Source organism: Triturus cristatus, chromosome 1_1 (assembly GCF_964204655.1).
Source record: "Triturus cristatus chromosome 1_1, aTriCri1.1, whole genome shotgun sequence".
Taxonomy (NCBI): Eukaryota; Metazoa; Chordata; class Amphibia; order Caudata; family Salamandridae; genus Triturus; species Triturus cristatus.
Window position 1 is genome coordinate 792,839,114 of NC_140579.1, and position 27,584 is coordinate 792,866,697.

Sequence of the window (27,584 nt, forward strand, 5' to 3'; positions counted from 1 at the left end):
TGTTAATCTGCCCCCTTTATAAAGCCCTACGTATTGTTTACTTGAAACCGTTATTTAAAAAATATTCCGTGTCTTCTACTTCAAATGCCATGAAATTGTTATTTTCACTTGCTAGCCCGGATTTGTGTTTTTTTATAGCAACTTTTATCCTGAAATCTGTTGCTGCAAGAAAAAGTATGGTTTTTTAGCTTTTTTTTTTTTTTTTTTTTTTTTTTTTTTGTACTACTGACTTCTGTATGCCCTGAAAACAACCCATGATGATATGTACTTTCCCTGTGTAACGTCACATGTATGATTTTATCTGTGTACTTTTATGACGAAGTTTAAACTGTCGAATATAGTTTATGAACTGAACTGAGTGAGACTCTAGTGAAGTGTTTCACAGCAGGGATGCCATGGAGTGAAACACCAGTGAAGTGTTTCAAAGCAGTGATCTAATGAGTGAGACACCAGTACACTGCTTCAGAGCAGTGATTCAAAGAGTTAGACTCCAGTGAAGTGTTTCACAGCAGTGCTACAATGAGTGAGACTCTAGTGAAGTGTTTCACAGCAGGGATGCCATGGAGTGAAACACCAGTGAAGTGTTTCAAAGCAGTGATCTAATGAGTGAGACACCAGTACACTGCTTCAGAGCAGTGATTCAAAGAGTTAGACTCCAGTGAAGTGTTTCACAGCAGTGCTACAATGAGTGAGACTTCAGTGAAGTGTTTCACAGAAGTGATGCAATGAGTGAGACTCAAGTGAAGTGTTTCAGAGCAGTGATACAATGAGTGAGACTCTAGTGAAGTGTTTCACAGCAGTGATGCCATGGAGTGAAACACCAGTGGAGTGTTTATCAGCAGTGATACAATGAGTGAGACTCCAGTACAGTGCTTCAGAGCAGTGATACAATGACAGACTCCATTGAAGTGTTTCACTGCAGTGATACAATGAGTGAGCCTAGTGAAGTGTTTCACAGCAGTGATACAATGAGTGAGACTCCAGTGAAGTGTTGTAGAGCAGTGATCCAACGAGTGAGACTCAGGTGAAGTGTTTCACAGCAGTGATACAATGAGTGAGACTCCTGTGAATTGTTTCACAGCAGTGATACAATGAGTAAGACTCTATTGAAGTGTTTCACAGCAGTGACACTATGAGTGAGACACCAGTGAAGTGTTTCACAGCAGTGATGCAATGAGCGAGACTCCAGTGAAGTGTTTCACAGCAGTGATGCCATGGAGTGAAACACCAGTGAAGTGTTTCACAGTAGTGATACAATGGGTGAGAATCAAGTGAAGTGTTTCACTGCAGTGCTACAATGAGTGAGACTCCAGTGAAGTGTTTCATAGTAGTGATGCCATTGAGTGAGACTCTAGTGAAGTGTTTCATAGCAGTGATACAATGAGTGAGACTCTAGTGAAGTGTTTCACAGCAGTGATGCAATTGAATTAGACTCTAGTGAAGTGTTTCACAGTAGTGCTACAATGAGTGAGACTCCAGTGAAGTGTTTCACAGCAGGGATGCCATGGAGTGAAACACCAGTGAAGTGTTTCAAAGCAGTGATCTAATGAGTGAGACACCAGTACACTGCTTCAGAGCAGTGATTCAAAGAGTGAGACTCCAGTGAAGTGTTTCATAGCAGTGCTACAATTAGTGAGACTCCAGTGAAATGTTTCACAGCAGTGATGCAATGAGTGAGACTCCAGTAAACTGTTTCACAGCAGTGATGCAATGAGTGAGACTACAGTGAAGTTTTTCAGAGCAGTGATGCAATGAGTGAGACTCCAGTGAAGTGTTTCACAGCAGTGATGCCATGGAGTGAAACACCAGTGAAGTGTTTCACAGTAGTGATACAATGGTTGATACTCAAGTGAAGTGTTTCACAGCAGTGCTACAATGAGTGAGACTCCAGTGAAGTGTTTCATAGTAGTGATGCCATTGAGTGAGACTCTAGTGAAGTGTTTCATAGCAGTGATACAATGAGTGAGACTCTAGTGAAGTGTTTCACAGCAGTGATGAAATTGAATTAGACTCTAGTGAAGTGTTTCACAGTAGTGCTACAATGAGTGAGACTCTAGTGAAGTGTTTCACAGCAGGGATGCCATGGAGTGAAACACCAGTGAAGTGTTTCAAAGCAGTGATCTAATGAGTGAGACACCAGTACACTGCTTCAGAGCAGTGATTCAAAGAGTTAGACTCCAGTGAAGTGTTTCACAGCAGTGCTACAATGAGTGAGACTCCAGTGAAATGTTTCACAGCAGTGATGCAATGAGTGAGACTCCAGTGAACTGTTTCACAGTAATGATGCAATGAGTGAGACTACAGTGAAGTTTTTCAGAGCAGTGATGCAATGAGTGAGACTCCCGTGAAGTGTTTCACAGCAGTGATTCAATGAGTGAGACTCCAGTGAAGTGTTTCACAGCAGTGCTACAATGAGTGAGGCTCTAGTGGAAGTGTTTTACAGCAGTGATGCCATGGAGTGAAATACCAGTGAAGTTTTTCACAGCAGTGATCCAATGAGTGAGACTCCCGTGAAGTGTTTCCCAGCAGTGATACAATAAGTAAGACTCTACTGAAGTACTTCACAGCAGTGACACGTTGAGTGAGACACCAGTGAAGTGTTTCACAGCAGTGATGCAATGAGTGAGACTCCACTGAAGTGTTATACAGCAGTGATGCAATGAGTGAGACTCCAGTGAATTGTTTCACAGAAGTAATACAATGAGTGAGACTAAGGTGAAGCGTTTCACAGCAGTGATACAATGAGTGAGACACCAGTACGGTGCTTCAGGGCAGTGATTCAATGAGTGAGACTCCAGTGAAGTGCTTCACAGCAGTGAAACAATGAGTGAGACTCACAGTGAAGTGTTTCAGAGCAGTGATACAATGATTGAGACTCTAGTGAAGTGTTTCACAACAGTGATGCCATTGAGGTAAACTCTAGTGCTGTGTTTCACAGTAGTGCTACAATGAGTGAGACTCTTGTGAAGTGTTTCACAGCAGTGATGCCATGGAGTGAAACACCAGTGGAGTGTTTATCAGCAGGGATACAATGAGTGAGACTCCAGTACAGTGCTTCAGAGCAGTGATACAATGACAGACTCCAGTGAAGTGTTTCACTACAGTGATACAATGAGTGAGGCTCCAATGAAGTGTTTCAAAGCAGTGCTACAATGAGTGAGACTCTAGTGAAGTGTTTTACAGCAGTGATGCCATGGAGTGAAATACCAGTGAAGTGTTTCACAGCAGTGATCCAATGAGTGGGACACCAGTACAGTTCTTCAGAAAAGTGATGCAAAGAGTGAGACTCCAGTGAAGAGTTTCACAGCAGTGATACAATGAGTGAGACTCCCCTGAAGTGTTTCACAGCAGTGATAAAATAAGTAAGACAGCAGTGAAGTGTTTCACAGCAGTGATGTAATGTGTGAGACTCCAGTGAAGTGTTTTTTACAGCAGTGATGCAATGAGTGAGACTTCAGTGAAGTGTTTCACAGAAGTGATGCAATGAGTGAGACTCAAGTGAAGTGTTTCACAGCAGTGATACAATGAGTGAGACACGAGTACGGTGCTTCAGGGCAGTGATATAATGAGTGAGACTCCAGTGAAGTGCTTCAGTGCAGTGATACAAAGAGTGAGACTCCAGTGAAGTGTTTCACAGCAGTGATACAATGAGTGAGACTCACAGTGAAGTGTTTCAGAGCAGTGATACAATGAGTGAGACTCTAGTGAAGTGTTTCACAGCAATGATGTGATGGAGTGAAACACCAGTGGAGTGTTTATCAGCAGTGATACAATGAGCGAGACTCCAGTACAGTGCTTCAGAGCAGTGATACAATGACAGACTACATTGAAGTGTTTCACTGCAGTGATACAATGAGTGAGCCTAGTGAAGTGTTTCACAGCAGTGATACAATGAGTGAGACTCCAGTGAAGTGTTGTAGAGCAGTGATACAAAGAGTGAGACTCCAGTGAAGTGTTTCACAGCAGTGATACAACGAGTGAGACTCAGGTGAAGTGTTTCACAGCAGTGATACAATGAGTGAGACTCCTGTGAAATGTTTCACAGCAGTGATACAATGAGTAAGACTCTATTGAAGTGTTTCACAGCAGTGACACTATGAGTGAGACACCAGTGAAGTGTTTCACAGCAGTGATGCAATGAGCGAGACTCCAGTAAAGTGTTTCACAGCAGTGATGCCATGGAGTGAAACACCAGTGAATTGTTTCACAGTAGTGATACATTGGGTGAGACTCAAGTGAAGTGTTTCACAGCAGTGCTACAATGAGTGAGACTCCAGTGAAGTGTTTCATAATAGTGATGCCATTGAGTGAGACTCTTGTGAAGTTTTTCATAGCTGTGATACAATGAGTGAGACTCTAGTGAAGTGTTTCACAGCAGTGATGAAATTGAATTAGACTCTAGTGAAGTGTTTCACAGTAGTGCTACAATGAGTGAGACTCTAGTGAAGTGTTTCACAGCAGGGATGCCATGGAGTAAAACATCAGTGAAGTGTTTCAAAGCAGTGATCTAATGAGTGAGACACCAGTACAGTTCTTCAGAAAAGTGATGCAAAGAGTGAGACTCCAGTGAAGAGTTTCACAGCAGTGATACAATGAGTGAGACTCCCGTGAAGTGTTTCACAGCAGTGATAAAATAAGTAAGACTCTATTGAAGTACTTCACAGCAGTGACACGATGAGTGAGACACCAGTGAAGTGTTTCACAGCAGTGATGCAATGTGTGAGACTCCAGTGAAGAGTTTTTTACAGCAGTGATGCAATGAGTGAGACTTCAGTGAAGTGTTTCACAGAAGTGATGCAATGAGTGAGACTCAAGTGAAGTGTTTCAGAGCAGTGATACAATGAGTGAGACTCTAGTGAAGTGTTTCACAGCAGTGATGCCATGGAGTGAAACACCAGTGGAGTGTTGATCAGCAGTGATACAATGAGTGAGACTCCAGTACAGTGCTTCAGAGCAGTGATACAATGACAGACTCCATTGAAGTGTTTCACTGCAGTGATACAATGAGTGAGCCTAGTGAAGTGTTTCACAGCAGTGATACAATGAGTGAGACTCCATTGAAGTGTTGTAGAGCAGTGATCCAACGAGTGAGACTCAGGTGAAGTGTTTCACAGCAGTGATACAATGAGTGAGACTCCTGTGAAATGTTTCACAGCAGTGATACAATGAGTAAGACTCTATTGAAGTGTTTCACAGCAGTGACACTATGAGTGAGACACCAGTGAAGTGTTTCACAGCAGTGATGCAATGAGCGAGACTCCAGTGAAGTGTTTCACAGCAGTGATGCCATGGAGTGAAACACCAGTGAAGTGTTTCACCGTAGTGATACATTGGGTGAGACTCAAGTGAAGTGTTTCACAGCAGTGCTACAATGAGTGAGACTCAAGTGAAGTGTTTCATAATAGTGATGCCATTGAGTGAGACTCTTGTGAAGTGTTTCATAGCTGTGATACAATGAGTGAGACTCTAGTGAAGTGTTTCACAGCAGTGATGAAATTGAATTAGACTCTAGTGAAGTGTTTCACAGTAGTGCCACAATGAGTGAGACTCTAGTGAAGTGTTTCACAGCAGGGATGCCATGGAGTAAAACATCAGTGAAGTGTTTCAAAGCAGTGATCTAATGAGTGAGACACCAGTACAGTTCTTCAGAAAAGTGATGCAAAGAGTGAGACTCCAGTGAAGAGTTTCACAGCAGTGATACAATGAGTGAGACTCCCGTGAAGTGTTTCACAGCAGTGATAAAATAAGTAAGACTCTATTGAAGTACTTCACAACAGTGACACGATGAGTGAGACACCAGTGAAGTGTTTCACAGCAGTGATGCAATGTGTGAGACTCCAGTGAAGAGTTTTTTACAGCAGTGATGCAATGAGTGAGACTTCAGTGAAGTGTTTCACAGAAGTGATGCAATGAGTGAGACTCAAGTGAAGTGTTTAAGAGCAGTGATACAATGAGTGAGACTCTAGTGAAGTGTTTCACAGCAGTGATGCCATGGAGTGAAACACCAGTGGAGTGTTTATCAGCAGTGATACAATGAGTGAGACTCCAGTACAGTGCTTCAGAGCAGTGATACAATGACAGACTCCATTGAAGTGTTTCACTGCAGTGATACAATGAGTGAGCCTAGTGAAGTGTTTCACAGCAGTGATACAATGAGTGAGACTCCAGTGAAGTGTTGTAGAGCAGTGATCCAACGAGTGAGACTCAGGTGAAGTGTTTCACAGCAGTGATACAATGAGTAAGACTCAGGTGAAGTGTTTCACAGAAGTGATACAATGAGTAAGACTCTATTGAAGTACTTCAAAGCAGTGACACAATGAGTGAGACTCCAGTGAAGTGTTTTATAGTAGTGATGCCATTGAGTGAGACTCTAGTGAAGTGTTTCATAGCAGTGATACAATGAGTGGGACTCCAGTGAAGTGTTTCACAGCAGTGCTACAATGAGTGAGACTCTAGTGGAAGTGTTTTACAGCAGTGATGCCATGGAGTGAAATACCAGTGAAGTGTTTCACAGCAGTGATCCAATGAGTGAGACACCAGTACAGTGCTTCAGAGCAGTGATGCAAAGAGTGAGACTGTAGTGAAGAGTTTTATAGTAGTGATGCCATTGAGTGAGACTCTAGTGAAGTTTTTCATAGCAGTGATACAATGAGTGAGACTCCAGTGAAGTGTTTCACAGCAGTGCTACAATGAGTGAGACTCTAGTGGAAGTGTTTTACAGCAGTGATGCCATGGAGTGAAATACCAGTGAAGTTTTTCACAGCAGTGATCCAATGAGTGAGGCACCAGTACAGTGCTTCAGAGCAGTGATGCAAAGAGTGAGACTCCAGTGAAGAGTTTCACAGCAGTGATACAATGAGTGAGACTCCCGTGAAGTGATTCCCAGCAGTGATACAATAAGTAAGACTCTATTGAAGTACTTCACAGCAGTGACACGATGAGTGAGACACCAGTGAAGTGTTTCACAGCAGTGATGCAATGAGTGAGACTCCACTGAAGTGTTTCACAGCAGTGATGCAATGAGTGAGACTCCAGTGAATTGTTTCACAGAAGTGATACAATGAGTGAGACTCAGGTGAAGTGTTTCACAGCAGTGATACAATGAGTGAGACACCAGTACGGTGCTTCAGGGCAGTGATACAATGAGTGAGACTCCAGTGAAGTGCTTCACAGCAGTGATACAACGAGTGAGACTCACAGTGAAGTGTTTCAGACCAGTGATACAATGATTGAGACTCTAGTGAAGTGTTTCACAACAGTGATGCCATTGAGGTAAACTCTAGTGCCGTGTTTCACAGTAGTGCAACAATGAGTGAGACTCTAGTGAAGTGTTTCACAGCAGTGATGCCATGGAGTGAAACACCAGTGGAGTGTTTATCAGCAGTGATACAATGAGTGAGACTCCAGTACAGTGCTTCAGAGCAGTGATATAATGACAGACTCCAGTGAAGTGTTTCACTGCAGTGATACAATGAGTGAGCCTAGTGAAGTGTTTCACAGCAGTGATACAATGAGTGAGACTCCAGTGAAGTGTTGTAGAGCAGTAATACAAAGAGTGAGACTCCAGTGAAGTGTTTCACAGCAGTGATCCAACGAGTGAGACTCAAGTGAAGTGTTTCACAGCAATGATACAATGAGTGAGACTCTAGTGAAGTATTTCACAGCAGTGATACAACGAGTGAGACACCAGTATGGTGCTTCAGAGCAGTGATACAATGAGTGAGACTCTAGTGAAGTGTTTCACAGCAGTGATGCCATGGAGTGAAACACCAGTGGGGAGTTTATCAGCAGTGATAGAATGAGTGAGACTCCAGTGAAGTGCTTCACAGCAGTGATAACATTAGTAAAAGTCTGTTGAAGTGTTTCACAGCAGTGATACAGTGAGTGAGAGTCCAGTACAAAGCTTCAGAGCAGTGATATAATACGAGTGAGACTTTAGTGAAGTGTTTCACAGCAGTGATACAATAAGTGAGACTCCAGTGAAGTGTTTCACAACAGTGATACAATGATTGAGACTCCATTGAAGTGTTTCACAGCAGTGATGCCATGAGCGAGACTCTAGTGAAGTGTTTCACAGCAGTGATGCCATGGAGTGAAACACCAGTGAAGTGTTTCACAGTAGTGATACAATGGGTGAGACTCAAGTGAAGTGTTTCACAGCAGTGCTACAATGAGTGATACTCCAGTGAAGTGTTTCACAACAGTGATACAATGATTGAGACTCAATCGAAGTGTTTCACAGCAGTGATGCCATTGAATTATACTCTACTGAAGTGTTTCACAGTAGTGCTGCAATGAGTGAGACTCTAGTGAAGTGTTTCATAGCAGTGATGCCATGGAGTGAAATACCAGTGACGTGTTTCACAGCAGTGATCCATTGAGTGAGACACCAGTACACTGCTTCAGAGCAGTGATGCAAAGAGTGAGCCTCCAGTGAAGTGTTTCACAGCAGTGATGCAATGAGTGAGACTACAGTGAAGTGTTTCAGAGCAGTGATGCAATGAGTGAGACTCCTGTGAAGTGTTTCACAGCAGTGATTCAATGAGTGAGACTACAGTGAAGTGTTTCACAGCAGGGATTTAATGAGTGAGACTCAAGTGAAGTGTTTCACAGCAGTGATACAATGAGTGAGACTCTAGTGAAGTGTTTCACAGCACTGATACAATGAGTGAGACACCAGTACGGTGCTTCAGAGCAGTGATACAATGAGTGAGACTCCAGTGAAGTGTTTCACAGCAGTGATAGAATGAGTGAGACTCCAGTGAATTGTTTCACAGCAGTGATAAAATGAGTAAAACTCTGTTGAAGTGTTTCACAGCAGTGATACAGTGAGTGAGACTCCAATGAAGTGTTTCACAGCAATGATGCACCAAGTGAGACTCCAGTGAAGTGTTTCACAGCAGTGACACAATGAGTGAGACTCCAGTGAAGTGTTTCACAGCAGTGACACAAAGAGTAAGACTTCAGTGAAGAGTTTCACAGCAGTGATACAATGAGTAAGACTTCAGTGAAGTGTTTCACAGCAGTGATTCAATGAGTGAGACTCCAGTGAAGTGTTTCACAGCAGGCATTCAATGAGTGAGACTCAAGTGAAGTGTTTCACAGCAGTGATACAATGAGTGAGACTCTAGTGAAGTGTTTCACAGCACTGATACAATGAGTGAGACACCAGTACGGTGCTTCAGAGCAGTGATACAATGAGTGAGACTCCAGTGAAGTGTTTCACTGCAGTGATAGAATGAATGAGACTCCAGTGAATTGTTTCACAGCAGTGATAAAATGAGTAAAACTCTGTTGAAGTGTTTCACAGCAGTGATACAGTGATTGAGACTCCAGTGAAGTGTTTCACAGCAGTTATGCACCAAGTGAGACTCCAATGAAGTGTTTCACAGCAGTGACACAATGAGTGAGACTCCAGTGAAGTGTTTCACAGCAGTGATGCCATGGAGTGAAACACCAGGGGAGTGTTTATCAGCAGTGAATGAATGAGTGAGAGTCCAGTGAAATGTTTCACAGCAGTGATAAAATGAGTAAAACTCTGTTGAAGTGTTTCACAGCAGTGATACAGTGAGTGAGACTCCAGTGAAGTGTTTCACAGCAGTGATGCACCATGTGAGACTCCAGTGAAGTGTTTCACAGCAGTGACACAATGAATGAGACTCCAGTAAAGTGTTTCACAGGAGTGACACAAAGAGTACGACTCCAGTGAAATGTTTCATAGTGGTGATGCCATTGAGTGAGACTATAGTGAAGTGTTTCATAGCAGTGATACAATGAGTGAGACACCAGTACACTGCTTCAGAGCAGTAATGCAAAGAGTGAGACTCCAGTGAAGTGTTTCACAGCAGTGATGCAATGAGTGAGACTACAGTGAAGTGTTTCAGAGCAGTGATGCAATGAGTGAGACTCCTGTGAAGTGTTTCACAGCAGTGATTCAATGAGTGAGACTACAGTGAAGTGTTTCACAGCAGGGATTTAATGAGTGAGACTCAAGTGAAGTGTTTCACAGCAGTGATACAATGAGTGAGACTCTAGTGAAGTGTTTCACAGCACTGATACAATGAGTGAGACACCAGTACGGTGCTTCAGAGCAGTGATACAATGAGTGAGACTCCAGTGAAGTGTTTCACAGCAGTGATAGAATGAGTGAGACTCCAGTGAATTGTTTCACAGCAGTGATAAAATGAGTAAAACTCTGTTGAAGTGTTTCACAGCAGTGATACAGTGAGTGAGACTCCAATGAAGTGTTTCACAGCAATGATGCACCAAGTGAGACTCCAGTGAAGTGTTTCACAGCAGTGACACAATGAGTGAGACTCCAGTGAAGTGTTTCACAGCAGTGACACAAAGAGTAAGACTTCAGTGAAGAGTTTCACAGCAGTGATACAATGAGTAAGACTTCAGTGAAGTGTTTCACAGCAGTGATTCAATGAGTGAGACTCCAGTGAAGTGTTTCACAGCAGGCATTCAAAGAGTGAGACTCAAGTGAAGTGTTTCACAGCAGTGATACAATGAGTGAGACTCTAGTGAAGTGTTTCACAGCACTGATACAATGAGTGAGACACCAGTACGGTGCTTCAGAGCAGTAATACAATGAGTGAGACTCCAGTGAAGTGTTTCACAGCAGTGATAGAATGAGTGAGACTCCAGTGAATTGTTTCACAGCAGTGATAAAATGAGTAAAACTCTGTTGAAGTGTTTCACAGCAGTGATACAGTGATTGAGACTCCAGTGAAGTGTTTCACAGCAGTTATGCACCAAGTGAGACTCCAATGAAGTGTTTCACAGCAGTGACACAATGAGTGAGACTCCAGTGAAGTGTTTCACAGCAGTGATGCCATGGAGTGAAACACCAGGGGAGTGTGTATCAGCAGTGATAGAATGAGTGGGAGTCCAGTGAAATGTTTCACAGCAGTGATAAAATGAGTAAAACTCTGTTGAAGTGTTTCACAGCAGTGATACAGTGAGTGAGACTCCAGTGAAGTGTTTCACAGCAGTGATGCACCATGTGAGACTCCAGTGAAGTGTTTCACAGCAGTGACACAATGAATGAGACTCCAGTAAAGTGTTTCACAGGAGTGACACAAAGAGTACGACTCCAGTGAAATGTTTCATAGTGGTGATGCCATTGAGTGAGACTATAGTGAAGTGTTTCATAGCAGTGATACAATGAGTGAGACTCTATTGAAGTGTTTCACAGCAGTGATGCCATTGAATTATACTCTACTGAAGTGTTTCACAGTAGTGTTACAAAGAGTGAGACTCTAGTGAAGTGTTTCACAGCAGTGATGCCATGGAGTGAAACACCAGTGAAGTGTTTCACAGAAGTGATCCAATGAGTGAGACACCAGTACACTGCTTCAGAGCAGTGATGCAAAGAGTGAGACTCCAGTGAAGTGTTTCACAGCAGTGATGCAATGAGTGAGACTACAGTGAAGTGTTTCAGAGCAGTGACACGATGAGTGAGACACCAGTGAAGTGTTTCACAGCAGTGATGCAATGAGTGAGACTCCACTGAAGTGTTTCACAGCAGTGATGCAATGAGTGAGACTCCAGTGAATTGTTTCACAGAAGTGATACAATGAGTGAGACTCAGGTGAAGTGTTTCACAGCAGTGATACAATGAGTGAGACACCAGTACGGTGCTTCAGGGCAGTGATACAATGAGTGAGACTCCAGTGAAGTGCTTCACAGCAGTGATACAATGAGTGAGACTCACAGTGAAGTGTTTCAGAGCAGTGATACAATGATTGAGACTCTAGTGAAGTGTTTCACAACAGTGATGCCATTGAGGTAAACTCTAGTGCCGTGTTTCACAGTAGTGCAACAATGAGTGAGACTCTAGTGAAGTGTTTCACAGCAGTGATGCCATGGAGTGAAACACCAGTGGAGTGTTTATCAGCAGTGATACAATGAGTGAGACTCCAGTACAGTGCTTCAGAGCAGTGATATAATGACAGACTCCAGTGAAGTGTTTCACTGCAGTGATACAATGAGTGAGCCTAGTGAAGTGTTTCACAGCAGTGATACAATGAGTGAGACTCCAGTGAAGTGTTGTAGAGCAGTAATACAAAGAGTGAGACTCCAGTGAAGTGTTTCACAGCAGTGATCCAACGAGTGAGACTCAAGTGAAGTGTTTCACAGCAATGATACAATGAGTGAGACTCTAGTGAAGTATTTCACAGCAGTGATACAACGAGTGAGACACCAGTATGGTGCTTCAGAGCAGTGATACAATGAGTGAGACTCTAGTGAAGTGTTTCAGAGCAGTGATGCCATGGAGTGAAACACCAGTGGGGAGTTTATCAGCAGTGATAGAATGAGTGAGACTCCAGTGAAGTGCTTCACAGCAGTGATAACATTAGTAAAAGTCTGTTGAAGTGTTTCACAGCAGTGATACAGTGAGTGAGAGTCAAGTACAAAGCTTCAGAGCAGTGATATAATACGAGTGAGACTTTAGTGAAGTGTTTCACAGCAGTGATACAATAAGTGAGACTCCAGTGAAGTGTTTCACAACAGTGATACAATGATTGAGACTCCAGTGAAGTGTTTCACAGCAGTGATGCCATGAGCGAGACTCAAGTGAAGTGTTTCACAGCAGTGATGCCATGGAGTGAAACACCAGTGAAGTGTTTCACAGTAGTGATACAATGGGTGAGACTTAAGTGAAGTGTTTCACAGCAGTGCTACAATGAGTGATACTCCAGTGAAGTGTTTCACAACAGTGATACAATGATTGAGACTCAATCGAAGTGTTTCACAGCAGTGATGCCATTGAATTATACTCTACTGAAGTGTTTCACAGTAGTGCTGCAATGAGTGAGACTCTAGTGAAGTGTTTCATAGCAGTGATGCCATGGAGTGAAATACCAGTGACGTGTTTCACAGCAGTGATCCATTGAGTGAGACACCAGTACACTGCTTCAGAGCAGTGATGCAAAGAGTGAGACTCCAGTGAAGTGTTTCACAGCAGTGATGCAATGAGTGAGACTACAGTGAAGTGTTTCAGAGCAGTGATGCAATGAGTGAGACTCCTGTGAAGTGTTTCACAGCAGTGATTCAATGAGTGAGACTACAGTGAAGTGTTTCACAGCAGGGATTTAATGAGTGAGACTCAAGTGAAGTGTTTCACAGCAGTGATACAATGAGTAAGACTCTAGTGAAGTGTTTCACAGCACTGATACAATGAGTGAGACACCAGTACGGTGCTTCAGAGCAGTGATACAATGAGTGAGACTCCAGTGAAGTGTTTCACAGCAGTGATAGAATGAGTGAGACTCCAGTGAATTGTTTCACAGCAGTGATAACATGAGTAAAACTCTGTTGAAGTGTTTCACAGCAGTGATACAGTGAGTGAGACTCCAATGAAGTGTTTCACAGCAATGATGCACCAAGTGAGACTCCAGTGAAGTGTTTCACAGCAGTGACACAATGAGTGAGACTCCAGTGAAGTGTTTCACAGCAGTGACACAAAGATTAAGACTTCAGTGAAGAGTTTCACAGCAGTGATACAATGAGTAAGACTTCAGTGAAGTGTTTCACAGCAGTGATTCAATGAGTGAGACTCCAGTGAAGTGTTTCACAGCAGGCATTTAATGAGTGAGACTCAAGTGAAGTGTTTCACAGCAGTGATACAATGAGTGAGACTCTAGTGAAGTGTTTCACAGCACTGATACAATGAGTGAGACACCAGTACGGTGCTTCAGAGCAGTGATACAATGAGTGAGACTCCAGTGAAGTGTTTCACAGCAGTGATAGAATGAGTGAGACTCCAGTGAATTGTTTCACAGCAGTGATAAAATGAGTAAAACTCTGTTGAAGTGTTTCACAGCAGTGATACAGTGATTGAGACTCCAGTGAAGTGTTTCACAGCAGTTATGCACCAAGTGAGACTCCAATGAAGTGTTTCACAGCAGTGACACAATGAGTGAGACTCCAGTGAAGTGTTTCACAGCAGTGATGCCATGGAGTGAAACACCAGGGGAGTGTTTATCAGCAGTGATAGAATGAGTGAGAGTCCAGTGAAATGTTTCACAGCAGTGATAAAATGAGTAAAACTCTGTTGAAGTGTTTCACAGCAGTGATACAGTGAGTGAGACTCCAGTGAAGTGTTTCACAGCAGTGATGCACCATGTGAGACTCCAGTGAAGTGTTTCACAGCAGTGACACAATGAATGAGACTCCAGTAAAGTGTTTCACAGGAGTGACACAAAGAGTACGACTCCAGTGAAATGTTTCATAGTGGTGATGCCATTGAGTGAGACTATAGTGAAGTGTTTCATAGCAGTGATACAATGAGTGAGACTCTATTGAAGTGTTTCACAGCAGTGATGCCATTGAATTATACTCTACTGAAGTGTTTCACAGTAGTGTTACAAAGAGTGAGACTCTAGTGAAGTGTTTCACAGCAGTGATGCCATGGAGTGAAACACCAGTGAAGTGTTTCACAGAAGTGATCCAATGAGTGAGACACCAGTACACTGCTTCAGAGCAGTGATGCAAAGAGTGAGACTCCAGTGAAGGGTTTCACAGCAGTGATGCAATGAGTGAGACTACAGTGAAGTGTTTCAGAGCAGTGACACGATGAGTGAGACACCAGTGAAGTGTTTCGCAGCAGTGATGCAATGAGTGAGACTCCACTGAAGTGTTTCACAGCAGTGATGCAATGAGTGAGACTCCAGTGAATTGTTTCACAGAAGTGATACAATGAGTGAGACTCAGGTGAAGTGTTTCACAGCAGTGATACAATGAGTGAGACACCAGTATGGTGCTTCAGGGCAGTGATACAATGAGTGAGACTCCAGTGAAGTGCTTCACAGCAGTGATACAATGAGTGAGACTCACAGTGAAGTGTTTCAGAGCAGTGATACAATGATTGAGACTCTAGTGAAGTGTTTCACAACAGTGATGCCATTGAGGTAAACTCTAGTGCCGTGTTTCACAGTAGTGCAACAATGAGTGAGACTCTAGTGAAGTGTTTCACAGCAGTGATGCCATGGAGTGAAACACCAGTGGAGTGTTTATCAGCAGTGATACAATGAGTGAGACTCCAGTACAGTGCTTCAGAGCAGTGATATAATGACAGACTCCAGTGAAGTGTTTCACTGCAGTGATACAATGAGTGAGCCTAGTGAAGTGTTTCACAGCAGTGATACAATGAGTGAGACTCCAGTGAAGTGTTGTAGAGCAGTAATACAAAGAGTGAGACTCCAGTGAAGTGTTTCACAGCAGTGATCCAACAAGTGAGACTCAAGTGAAGTGTTTCACAGCAATGATACAATGAGTGAGACTCTAGTGAAGTATTTCACAGCAGTGATACAACGAGTGAGACACCAGTATGGTGCTTCAGAGCAGTGATACAATGAGTGAGACTCTAGTGAAGTGTTTCACAGCAGTGATGCCATGGAGTGAAACACCAGTGGGGAGTTTATCAGCAGTGATAGAATGAGTGAGACTCCAGTGAAGTGCTTCACAGCAGTGATAACATTAGTAAAAGTCTGTTGAAGTGTTTCACAGCAGTGATACAGTGAGTGAGAGTCCAGTACAAAGCTTCAGAGCAGTGATATAATACGAGTGAGACTTTAGTGAAGTGTTTCACAGCAGTGATACAATAAGTGAGACTCCAGTGAAGTGTTTCACAACAGTGATACAATGATTGAGACTCCAGTGAAGTGTTTCACAGCAGTGATGCCATGAGCGAGACTCTAAAGAAGTGTTTCACAGCAGTGATGCCATGGAGTGAAACACCAGTGAAGTGTTTCACAGTAGTGATACAATGGGTGAGACTCAAGTGAAGTGTTTCACAGCAGTGCTACAATGAGTGATACTCCAGTGAAGTGTTTCACAACAGTGATACAATGATTGAGACTCAATCGAAGTGTTTCACAGCAGTGATGCCATTGAATTATACTCTACTGAAGTGTTTCACAGTAGTGCTGCAATGAGTGAGACTCTAGTGAAGTGTTTCATAGCAGTGATGCCATGGAGTGAAATACCAGTGACGTGTTTCACAGCAGTGATCCATTGAGTGAGACACCAGTACACTGCTTCAGAGCAGTGATGCAAAGAGTGAGACTCCAGTGAAGTGTTTCACAGCAGTGATGCAATGAGTGAGACTACAGTGAAGTGTTTCAGAGCAGTGATGCAATGAGTGAGACTCCTGTGAAGTGTTTCACAGCAGTGATTCAATGAGTGAGACTCCAGTGAAGTGTTTCACAGCAGGGATTTAATGTGTGAGACTCAAGTGAAGTGTTTCACAGCAGTGATATAATGAGTGAGACTCTAGTGAAGTGTTTCACAGCACTGATACAATGAGTGAGACACCAGTACGGTGCTTCAGAGCAGTGATACAATGAGTGAGACTCCAGTGAAGTGTTTCACAGCAGTGATAGAATGAGTGAGACTCCAGTGAATTGTTTCACAGCAGTGATAAAATGAGTAAAACTCTGTTCAAGTGTTTCACAGCAGTGATACAGTGAGTGAGACTCCAATGAAGTGTTTCACAGCAATGATGCACCAAGTGAGACTCCAGTGAAGTGTTTCACAGCAGTGACACAATGAGTGAGACTCCAGTGAAGTGTTTCACAGCAGTGACACAAAGAGTAAGACTTCAGTGAAGAGTTTCACAGCAGTGATACAATGAGTAAGACTTCAGTGAAGTGTTTCACAGCAGTGATTCAATGAGTGAGACTCCAGTGAAGTGTTTCACAGCAGGCATTCAATGAGTGAGACTCAAGTGAAGTGTTTCACAGCAGTGATACAATGAGTGAGACTCTAGTGAAGTGTTTCACAGCACTGATACAATGAGTGAGACACCAGTACGGTGCTTCAGAGCAGTGATACAATGAGTGAGACTCCAGTGAAGTGTTTCACAGCAGTGATAGAATGAGTGAGACTCCAGTGAATTGTTTCACAGCAGTGATAAAATGAGTAAAACTCTGTTGAAGTGTTTCACAGCAGTGATACAGTGATTGAGACTCCAGTGAAGTGTTTCACAGCAGTTATGCACCAAGTGAGACTCCAATGAAGTGTTTCACAGCAGTGACACAATGAGTGAGACTCCAGTGAAGTGTTTCACAGCAGTGATGCCATGGAGTGAAACACCAGGGGAGTGTTTATCAGCAGTGATAGAATGAGTGAGAGTCCAGTGAAATGTTTCACAGCAGTGATAAAATGAGTAAAACTCTGTTGAAGTGTTTCACAGCAGTGATACAGTGAGTGAGACTCCAGTGAAGTGTTTCACAGCAGTGATGCACCATGTGAGACTCCAGTGAAGTGTTTCACAGCAGTGACACAATGAATGAGACTCCAGTAAAGTGTTTCACAGGAGTGACACAAAGAGTACGACTCCAGTGAAATGTTTCATAGTGGTGATGCCATTGAGTGAGACTATAGTGAAGTGTTTCATAGCAGTGATACAATGAGTGAGACTCTATTGAAGTGTTTCACAGCAGTGATGCCATTGAATTATACTCTACTGAAGTGTTTCACAGTAGTGTTACAAAGAGTGAGACTCTAGTGAAGTGTTTTCACAGCAGTGATGCCATGGAGTGAAACACCAGTGAAGTGTTTCACAGAAGTGTTCCAATGAGTGAGACACCAGTACACTGCTTCAGAGCAGTGATGCAAAGAGTGAGACTCCAGTGAAGTGTTTCACAGCAGTGATGCAATGAGTGAGACTACAGTGAAGTGTTTCAGAGCAGTGATGCAATGAGTGAGACTCCCGTGAAGTGTTTCACAGCAGTGATTCAATGAGTGAGACTCCAGTGAAGTGTTTCACAGCAGTGAGTCAATGAGTGAGACTCAAGTGAAGTGTTTCACAGCAGTGATACAATGAGTGAGACTCTAGTGAAGTGTTTGACAGCACTGATACAATGAGTGAGACACCAGTACGGTGCTTCAGAGCAGTGATACAGTGAGTGAGACTCCAGTGAAGTGTTTCACAGCAGTGATACAATGAGTGAGACTCTAGTGAAGTGTTTCACAGCAGTGATGCCAGGGAGTGAAACACCAGGGGAGTGTTTATCAGCAGTGATGCCATGGAGTGAAACACCAGGGGAGTGTTTATCAGCAGTGATAGAATGTGTGAGACTCCAGTGAAGTGTTTCACAGCAGTGATAAAATGAGTAAAACTCTGTTGAAGTGTTTCACAGCAGTGATACAGTGATTGATACTCCAGTGAAGTGTTTCACAGCAGTTATGCACCAAGTGAGACTCCAATGAAGTGTTTCACAGCAGTGACACAATGAGTGAGACTCCAGTGAAGTGTTTCACAGCAGTGATGCCATGGAGTGAAACACCAGGGGAGTGTTTATCAGCAGTGATAGAATGAGTGAGAGTCCAGTGAAATGTTTCACAGCAGTGATAAAATGAGTAAAACTCTGTTGAAGTGTTTCACAGCAGTGATACAGTGAGTGAGACTCCAGTGAAGTGTTTCACAGCAGTGATGCACCATGTGAGACTCCAGTGAAGTGTTTCACAGCAGTGACACAATGAATGAGACTCCAGTAAAGTGTTTCACAGGAGTGACACAAAGAGTACGACTCCAGTGAAATGTTTCATAGTGGTGATGCCATTGAGTGAGACTATAGTGAAGTGTTTCATAGCAGTGATACAATGAGTGAGACTCTATTGAAGTGTTTCACAGCAGTGATGCCATTGAATTATACTCTACTGAAGTGTTTCACAGTAGTGTTACAAAGAGTGAGACTCTAGTGAAGTGTTTCACAGCAGTGATGCCATGGAGTGAAACACCAGTGAAGTGTTTCACAGAAGTGTTCCAATGAGTGAGACACCAGTACACTGCTTCAGAGCAGTGATGCAAAGAGTGAGACTCCAGTGAAGTGTTTCACAGCAGTGATGCAATGAGTGAGACTACAGTGAAGTGTTTCAGAGCAGTGATGCAATGAGTGAGACTCCCGTGAAGTGTTTCACAGCAGTGATTCAATGAGTGAGACTCCAGTGAAGTGTTTCACAGCAGTGAGTCAATGAGTGAGACTCAAGTGAAGTGTTTGACAGCAGTGATACAATGAGTGAGACTCTAGTGAAGTGTTTGACAGCACTGATACAATGAGTGAGACACCAGTACGGTGCTTCAGAGCAGTGATACAGTGAGTGAGACTCCAGTGAAGTGTTTCACAGCAGTGATACAATGAGTGAGACTCTAGTGAAGTGTTTCACAGCAGTGATGCCAGGGAGTGAAACACCAGGGGAGTGTTTATCAGCAGTGATGCCATGGAGTGAAACACCAGGGGAGTGTTTATCAGCAGTGATAGAATGAGTGAGACTCCAGTGAAGTGTTTCACAGCAGTGATAGAATAAGTGAGACTCCAGTGAATTGTTTCACAGCAGTGATAAAATGAGTAAAACTCTGTTGAAGGGTTTCACAGCAGTGATACAGTGATTGAGACTCCAGTGAAGTGTTTCACAGCAGTGATGCACAGAGTGAGACTCCAATGAAGTGTTTCACAGCAGTGACACAATGAGTGAGACTCCAGTGAAGTGTTTCACAGCAGTCATGCCATGGAATGAAACACCAGTGAAGTGTTTCACAGCAGTGCTACAATGATTGAGACTCCAGTGAAGTGTTTCACAGCAGTGACACAACGAGTAAGACTTCAGTGAATAGTTTCACAGCAGTGACACAATGAGTGAGACACCAGTGAAGTGTTTCACAGCAGTGATGCAATGAATGATACTTCAGTGAGGTGTTTCACAGCAGTTAGACAATTAGTGAGACTCAAGTGAAATGTTTCACAGCAGTGATACAATAAGTGAGACTAGTGAAGTGTTTCACAGCAGTGATACAATGAGTAAGACGCCTGGGAATTGTTTCACAGCAGTGATACAATGAGTAATGCTCTATTGAAGTGTTTCACAGCAGTGATGCCATGGATTGAAACACCAGGGGTGTGTTCATCAGCAGTTATAGAATGAGGGAGACTCCAGTGAAGTGTTTCACAGCAGTGATACAATGAGTAAAACTCTGTTGAAGTGTTTCACAGCAGTGATACAGTGAGTGAGACTCCAGTGAAGTGTTTCTCAGCAGTGATACAATGAGTGATACACCAGTACAGTGCTTCAGAGCAGTGATATGATAAAACGAGTGAGACTCTAGTGAAGTGTTTCACAGCAGTGATACAACACGTAAGACTCCAGTGAAGTGTTTCCCAGCAGTGACACAATGAGTAGGACTCTATTGAAGTACTTCACAGCAGTGACACAATGAGTGAGACAGCAGTGAAGTGTTTCACAGCAGTGATGCAATGAATGATACTCCAGTGAAGTGTTTCACAGCAGTGATGCCATGAGTAAGACTCCAGTGAGGTGTTTCACAGCAGTTAGACAATGAGTGAGATTAAAGTGAAGTGTTTCACAGCAGTAATACAATAAGTGAGACTAGTGAAGTGTTTCACAGCAGTGATACAATGAGTGAGACACCAGTGCAGTGCTTCAGAGCAGTGACACAATGAGTGAGACTCCAGTGAAGTGTTTTACAGCAGTGATACAATGAGTGAGACTCCTGTGAATTGTTTCACAGCAGTGATACAATGAGTAATGCTCTATTGAAGTGTTTCACAGCAGTGATGCCATGGATTGAAACACCAGGGGTGTGTTTATCAGCAGTTATAGACTGAGTGAGACTCCAGTGAAGTGTTTCATAGCAGTGATACAATGAGTAAAACTCTGTTGAAGTGTTTCACAGCAGTGATACAGTGAGTGAGACATCGGTGAAGTGTTTCTCAGCAGTGATACAATGAGTGATACACCAGTACAGTGCTTTGAGGAAATATGAATTTTGTGATCAGTTATGTCCCCTATCGTAGACCCCAACGGCTCCATGTACATGCTATAAGTACATGTATGTTCCCTCCTATTCCACTTTTTGAAGACGCAAATATATGTGCGTCCACCGTCAACATGTCCTCTTTTAGATCCGCCATGAATGGGTCAGATATTCCTTTCCTAAGTATGAAAGGCCACCGACTTTATGTGGTTCACTTTCCACATTTCTACAGATTCAGGCGAGTAGGCCCGAATTCTGTCATCAAGCCTTTTCTGCCTTCTGCCTCTGAAAGCTCCAGTCTGAGCCCGCATCTGTGACCATGAACTTTGTCTTACTCCCTGCGCGGCTAACGGAGCCTGATCCAGCCTGTCGCCTGCCAAAAACTGTATTTCACCTTCGAGATTATCTCCTTCGCTCCTCATCCGATGCATTCCTGTCTAGTAGTTTAGGTAAACATTCCCCCAGCTACCGTGCAAAGGGCCAGGCCTTGCTGCCCTCATGCAAGTAATTCATAGCCCCGTTACCATGGAATATTCCTACTCCCTCGCATCTAGTGTAGACACTTAGACGCTTGTACACGCACTAACAGTCAGTATAGTCAGTATAGAATAAGATTCTATCCTAAGAGACCTCTCTTTTTGGATAACACTGTTCTTTAAACATAGGATATTAGATATGATTTGGGATTAGGTTGACATAACCCCAGACTTCTGTCTCCACATGTAGAGCTAAATGTCAAGTCCCCTTCACCCTCTAGTTGCACGTCAATCACACGTCATGCGGCTGCGCGCGCATCTCTGCCAACTATTTCTGCTGACATTGCAGGATTCTCTTATGGATCCACCCACATATTACATCATGTATGATGACGTTTATTAAATTACGCCCTCTATTAGCTACGTATGCACCTCTTATCAGCTGTTACGCCTCTTGCATCTGTTTCATTGTAATGTATTTTCTATAAAACTGCTTATCTGTCAATAATATATGTTCCTTCCTTCCTGAACTTTCGTGGTGATGGAATAGAAGGCCGATAATTCGAATTATGTTCCTTTGTATAGGAATAAAGCCTTTTTAAACCCTCTAATACCACGGATTCTGCCTCTCATTTTACTGAGTTATTCTTAGACAGACTTTACCGCATAAAAAATAGTACCGGTAACGAAATATTTACCACATAAATTGGCGCCCGAACAGGGACACTTTCTCATCTCACGCGCCGGCGGTGCGTTGCAGGCCCGGTCTCCTGCCACAGCTGAACGGACAACAAAAAACGCGTATCTGCAGGATTTCCTGTGTCTCCTTCCGGCCAAGCGGGGACGACTGAGGCTGCGATCAACACCCAGACGAGGCGGTGAGAGGTGCGAAGTATCCCGACCAGAGCCTAGCTGAGAGAGCAAGATCCGAGGTATACAGAGACCCGCCAGGTTCCGAAGTTCCGAGTCCGGTCGAGTCGAGTCCAGTCCCGTCCAGTTTCAAGTTCCGTTCCGAGGCCTTCCGTTCCGAGCTACCCGGTGAGTACCATTACCGGGGAGGCATTTAACGTGCACATAGTCTGTGCCGGTCAAGACGGGTTTGGGTACACAAATCCGGTCTGCACTGTTTTAGCAGTGTATCTGTACTGTTTAGCAGTATATATAGTATGTTGTGCATATAAATAAATATTATCCAGTGTCAGTATAATGTCAGTAACTAGTTTCTTATTAGTTATCATTGTTCAAAAAACTGTTAAGCGTTAAATGTTTTGAATACGTTCTATATATTGTGGTATGAATGACTGTTCATTATTGTGTTTTCTCGTATAAAGTGTGTTCTAGAAACAAGATCTAAAAATGCCGCTCTTTTCGAAACTAAGACAGATCAAAACTAGAAAAGGTGTACTCGAAGAAGCTGTTCCCATCCCACCGAGGGACACTCCAGGGTACTTTATGTATCATAAGCATGGCCTAGATGCTGTATTATTTCTTGATTTATGGGTGGATTACACCAAAGAATTACCAGAGAGTCAGAGATGGCCCGCAGCGGGGACCTGGGATGCAGATTGCATCATGAGAGTAGAAGAAGAATTATGGAAAAAGAAAGCCAGACAGTCACAGAAAGATGCCATTGAATTATGGCGTAAAGAATCCTATAGACGTACAGAAAAAGCACTTAGACAGGAAGATAAGAGTAAGGAGAATTCAAATAAAGTCCGAGAAAATCTATTACTTGAGGAAGGTACCCGAGTAAAATCAGAACAAGTAGATAGACAAAGAAACGCTCTTATGAATGGTATGTATCCACTTCTGGCCGAAGGGTTACCTAAGGCTACTCCGGAAATACCAAAAGACTTGCCACCTCCATTGTTTCCGATAAAAGCACATCCCAAGGGGCATCCTAGAACCGCACAAGATGTTTTCCTTTCCCGCTATTTAGATGACGCAGCTCCCGAGTATGCTAATACCGCACCACATAGACCGCTTGCCGATGATGCTCATCGCCAGGAACATTCGTCTGTAACTCCGCAACAACAAGCTTCGACACACATTCCGACAAGCACATCTGTTTCTACAGCTTTTCCAGCAACGACGGTTGCTGTCTCACCCTCAACAAATCCTTTCACGTCCAGCACCCCAGACGGTGCTACAGGAGGTACGACAGACATTCTTTCTACACCACCCAGAGGAAATAAATTTTCCCTTAGAGAATTAGCACACCAACGTACGCCCAAACTAGCCACTCCCGACATGCTTAAGGAACTTCTAGTAGATTGTAGATATGATCCTGTGCCCGGTAAACGGGACGAAATGCTGCTGTCATCATTACGTATTAGACGAGCTGCAATATATTTAACGAAGTTACCAGGAATGGATACACATTTAGAAAATATATATCACTTTGTCCAGTCAGGACGAGGTCCTGAAAGTATTAGTAGAGCCATGGAGTACCAGAAAGCGGAGGTACAGGGACAACTGTTACGTTTCCTCATAAACTGTGTAATTAGAAATCAAGACCGGCCTGGGGTAAATCCGGAAGAAATGCAAACACTTGTCACTTGGGGCCGGAATATATCAGAAGGAAGACATGATAAACAGTTATGTATAATAGCTATGTACCGAAAGATCCGCAAAGAGGTAGAACGAATACACGAAGAAAGATTAGAGGTAGACGCCGCTGATCTAAACAGAGAGGAGGAGGAGCAAGAATCAGAGCAAGTAGACACGATAGCTTATGTAGGTAAAGGAAAACCCCATAATAATACCAGAGGTTTTAACGACCCAATACGTCCAATACGTCCAGAATATAATAGACATTTTCCAAACCCTATGCTAAATACAAAATCCCCTGAACATTTATTCCAAGCCGCTGATAAATTACTCCGAGATCGAAGGGGGTACCACGTGCTCGATTCCATGGACGAACAAGAATTAGTCAGGTCAGCAGTACAATGGGCTGACAGTCCCGGCGAATACAATGATGATGTACTTGCACACACGTTTCTGAATCTAGACCCAAATGAACAGCGTTTAGCTAGTATATACATGATTCAACACCTCCTTATATTATATAAAAGCCAACACTCCGATCCAGGACCTTTACCTGACATATTGACAGAACTGCTCACGAATATATGGAGAGGGTCAGGTACTGATTTGATTAAGGAAATTCTAGAATCTCGAAATCAATATTTAAATTTCGTATGCCCAGAACACGTTCCAGTTCCCATCATGGGGAGAAAAATGTATCACATAGATAGACAGAATCCGTTACGCGAAGTACACCCAATTAGAGGTGCCGATGATAATTTTACACGCGTGTTTGTATACACGCCTATAACTAAACTGGAATTATTAGAAATGAAGAAAGTAGTACCCAGCCATGACAAGGACCCAGCAGGTTTCCACCGTGAGATAAAGGACATGTTACTCATGGGAGAGTATACCTACCCCGACATTATGAAAATATTGAAAGTACTATTACCTGCAGGTGTTTATGAAAAACTCAAAGAAAAAGAATGGGAGGTAGGAGACCAAAAGATAGATTGGACAGCATTAGAAAACGAAGAAAAGGCCCGAGCTGCAGGAGCAGGGCTTGGGGATAAGACTACAGCATTAGCAGGATTACTAATACAGGTACTGCCACGTTTATTAACTACGAAAAAGGAAGACTGGGGTGCAATCTCAGCTTGTAAACAAAAACCAGATGAAGACACTAGTGATTTCTATTCCCGATTTGAAAAATGTTTTAGTATAAATAGTGGTATAAAAGCTAGTAGTGAGTCATATCCACATCTGTTTGTGACAAAATTAGTTGAAAATCTCTGCTACAAGTCAAGAATAGAGTATTGAAATTCGAAAGTACCTGGCAAGGTAATACCCCATCACAGATGCTACAGATGTTACAATACCATCACAATAGAATTAGAGAAGAACAAGAACACGAACAAAGACGTATGAAAGATACGAAAATGAAAATGCTTGTTGCACAGTCAGTTCCAGCTGATAGTCATCAAAAGGGTGATTCCACAGGTCCTGCAAAAGGGACATGCAACTATTGTAAACAACCAGGTCATTATATACACGATTGTCCAGTCCTGAAACATAATATAGCCACAGGTAGAACACATGAGAGACCACGTCCACCCAGACAGGATCAGAATCAACAACAGACGCCTCAGCAGGCACAACCTAGGTTAGTTCCGCAACAACTAGCTCCGCAACAGGCAGCTCCACAACAGACCGTAGCACCACCACAAGCGCAGCCTGTCGCTGCAACTCAAGCAACAACACAACAAATGTATCAGTATGCACAAACAGATTATCCCGATTATCAGCGATACTCATGAGATAGCCTAGAGAGGGAAGTTGGCTTACCCCTTATAGAGGTTCCTGTAGACCAAGAGGGACCTTATGTACATAGTGAACTATTAGGGGAAGACAGAAAGTTTTTACTTGATACAGGGGCAAGCAGAACAACTATAAGACGCAGTGAAGTTCCAGGGGCACCCCTCTCAGGCTCACAAAATATTTCCCTTGGATTCTCAGGAAAACATATAATTAATGACGTAACACAACCTCTTGCACTCACAGTAGGTCCATTAACACGTACAACAGATTTGTTGCTTACTAAATCATGTCCAGAAAACTTGTTAGGTATAAAAACATTGAAAGCTCTAGGAGCCATAATATGTTGTTCTCCGGAAGGAGTACGACTATTTTTACGTGACTTTAAAGGTCACTACGTATCCAGAGACATGGATTATCGACTGCAGAATTTACCTACACATTTATGGGCTCAAGGCCCCACTTATGTTGGTTGCATGAACATTTACACCATATCGAGTTACACTGAAATCAGGAATAGTACTACCACGAATGCGATAATACAAGTTACCACCAGATGCTGTAGTGGCTTTACTGCAAATCATTGACGAGCTCATTGCACAAGGAGTGGTTGTCGAAACAGACTCCAATGTATGTAATTCTCCGATAATTCCGATTCTTAAAAGAACGGATCCAAAAGCTCCACCAGTATATCGATTAGTTATTGATCTGCACGAATTAAATAAATGCATTGTACCACAATACCCTGTGGTCCCAGATATCTCTTCATTACTCACAGCTATTGACTCAGAAGCAACGTTCTTCACTGTAATTGATCTCAAGAATGCCTTCTTTAGTGTCCCAATTGATCCGGAAAGTCAATATTTATTCGGATTTAGTTTAAATGGACGAAGTTTTAAATTCACATGCGCACCTCAAGGATTTACAGAAAGCCCCAGCATCTATAGCCAAGCACTGAAACGAGAACTTGACAGTATCCACATGCCAGTTAACACTGCCTTACTTCAATATGTCGATGATCTGCTGATCACCGCCCGAAGCGAACTTGAATGCGAAACAGCATCACTGACGGTTTTGAAATTTCTGGCTGACAAGGGGCACAAGGTGTCCCCTTCTAAGCTGCAATTCTGTGTCCAGCGAGTTGTTTACCTTGGGCACTCGCTGTCCAAGGAGGGAAGGCAGCTTACACCCGACCGCATCCAGTTAATTGCTAACATGCCACCACCCAAGACACAAAAGGAGGTACGAGCTTTTATAGGCCTCACTTCATACTGTAGGCAGTGGATCCCTCAATATGCATTTCTAGCAAAACCACTCATCCAGTTGACAACACAGGAGGCAGCCACATCGACTGTCCTCCCTTGGACTCCAGAACATACACACGCCTTTGAAAGCTTAAAGAAAGCTTTATGTCAAGCACCTGTCCTAGCAACACCATGTTACAGTAAACAGTTTACACTCTTCGTTACAGAACGCGAAGGTACTGCTTTGTCAGTACTCACTCAGGAACAAGCAGGATCGCACAAACCATGTGCTTATTTCTCTAGTACATTAGATCCAGTAGCCCAGGCACTTCCAGCGTGCCTGAAATCAGTGGCAGCAACAGCTTTAGCAATCCGACAAAGCGATGCCATAGTGTTAGGACATCAACTGACAGTACAAGTACCACACGCAGTAGAGGTTCTCTTGAACCGCACACAAACACAACACTTGACTATAGCGAGACTCACCGGTTACGAATTAACACTGTTTCAGCCACATATAGAAATCAGACGTTGTAATACGTTAAATCCTGCCACACTGTTACCAGTAGGCGGAACAGATCCATTGGCACATGATTGTGTCGAAGTCATTACTATCACGACGAAACCCAGACAAGACTTGACAGATATCCCTTTGACAGATCCAGACTTGACATTGTATGTAGATGGGTCATGTATGAGAACAAGTACAGGAGAGTTAGTGGCCGCCTACGC